A 2,264-nucleotide genomic window follows, 5' to 3' on the forward strand; every position below is an offset into this window, starting at 1 on the left:
CTGCACTGCGTCGGGTGTCCCAACGTATGTCTGGAGACATTGCTATGCCGGTACGGCACTCTGCGCACTCTTTCTTGTCCTCTTCGAGTGACGGGCCTCTAAGCGGGGTTGTATGCCGGTACGACACATCGACTGGTACATTGCACGCACTAACGATCTCTCTGCACTGCATGGAACTCATGCGTAACCACCGTGACGGGAGACTTTGCTAGTACGCACGATACTCTGCGCATGTGTACATGCTTTACAACCCAGCCAACTTGAGCACCTAGGGGAAGTTGTGATGCCATCTGAACACCCACCGACTGATGCATTGAACGGCTAAAGTTGACCTTCAATCCGAACTGGCACTCTGCGGCGTGGAGGCAGTTGCGCGACCACTCCTATCCCAAACCAACAAAGCAAGGTGTATCCTACGTGCTCGGTACAAGCACACCACGACGGGACACATTGAACGGTTCAGCGATCTCTCTGCACTAGTGGAAGAACTCCAACGTGATACGGGAGACTTTGCTACAGCGGCTTCTCTGCACTTCTGGGCTACCACCTTGTGACGGGAGACATTGCTAGCGGTCACTCTGCACTAGTGATGGTACACCACCGTGATACGGGAGACATTGCTAACGGCCACTCTGCACAGGTGCCAATACCACCTTGTGACGGGAAACATTGCTAGGAACCGATCGGCATCTCTGCGCGATTACTTGACGCACACCCAACTAAGTCAACTGTTGGACTTTTTCGTAATCACGGCGGGACACATTGAACGAGCTCTAACGGATCTCTGCACGCATGGAACATGGTGGCGGGAATCATTGCTAGAACCGAACGGCGCCTCTGCGCGATGTACAAACAAGCTCAACAGGAACCTCGTATCGGCTGCCGAGCCGGAGCCCGAACAACTTGGACTTTCACCTCTAATTTATATCAACTCACCACTCCCCGAGGGATCCGCAGAATTGCTTCTGGGTCCCGTATCGTTATTTGCGATTCGTGTTTGCATTACACTACATTGAACTATTCCAACTTGTTTATCCGCATGGCGAACATTTGCTGCATTGAACATTTAAGTTCCACTTCGCTCTCCCCTACGTGGGTCTGAGCTTCGCTCTCAGGGAAAAAATATGCCACATTTGGTAGGGAAACCCGGTTTCATCACGCTATGTGCCCTGCACCACCAGCTTAGCGTGAATGCTTCGAGTTTCCCTAAGAAGTTCGATTGGTCTTGCAGAGTTTAAAGACAACGAAGCTTAGTTTCAAGCAATGATTTAATATACGCGTATTAAAAACCCTTAACTGTTACAACTTTTATGCTTGAAACCATCGCAACGAAGTCTTTGGGTCCGTAGACCCGTGATGTACTGCTCCAGGAAACGTTTTGAAAGAGTGGAAACTCAAAATCATAGGTTAAGATCATCGGCAGAACCCACCAGACACCACTTTTGCTTCATAAGTTCGGCCTATAGTCATATGACGATTTTCATCGGGGAGGGGACGTATGACCCAAACGGGGGCTTATATGACCCACGGACACTGCAAACCATGCTCCTACGACTAAATAGAGGTTAAAACTACGATTTGGTGAAATCTTCATTTTTGACCTCGAAGCAAGGTACCTTCCCTATAGTAGGCAATGAGTAAATGATCATAATCCCAGGAGGGCAAAAAATGGGAACCCGAGAGGAAAGCGCTGTTGGCGCGCCTAAGCTAGTGGCCCGTAGAGTAAAAAGGGTACCCCCAACAAAGTTGTCGTTTGACGTTCTGGTTGCACTTTTTATCATCTAAAATCAGTTTTCTACACGTTTTGAGGGGTTTAAGCAAAAAAAAAAATTTCGACTACTCGAGCTCTCTGGCCCGTTCGGTGCACATTTTTGAAAAAAGCTAGGGAGCTGCCCCTAGGTTCGGGGTGTCACAAAATGTTGAAAAGTGGTCGAAAAACCACTATCCAGAATCGGATGTAGAATCATTAGACGAACTTAAAATTGTTCTACGACACCCATCTGCGACGTTTAGTATTCGAGTTATGGCCCGTACCAGGTCTGACCGAGCAATTTTTGTTCCGCGCACTTTGTGCACCGTACACGTTGATGTTTGTATGAAAAAGTACCCTACCTAGGGACGCGTATAGCAAATTTGTACCCCCGGGCATGTTGTCGATTGACATTCTGGTTGCACTTTTCATCATCTAGGGTGCGTTCCTGACACGTTTTGAGGGGTTTTAGCAAAAAAAAAAATTTTCGACTACTCGAGCTCTCTGGCCCGTT

The sequence above is a fragment of the Anopheles gambiae genome (assembly GCF_943734735.2).
Source record: "Anopheles gambiae chromosome X unlocalized genomic scaffold, idAnoGambNW_F1_1 X_unloc_48, whole genome shotgun sequence".
Lineage (NCBI taxonomy): Eukaryota > Metazoa > Arthropoda > Insecta > Diptera > Culicidae > Anopheles > Anopheles gambiae.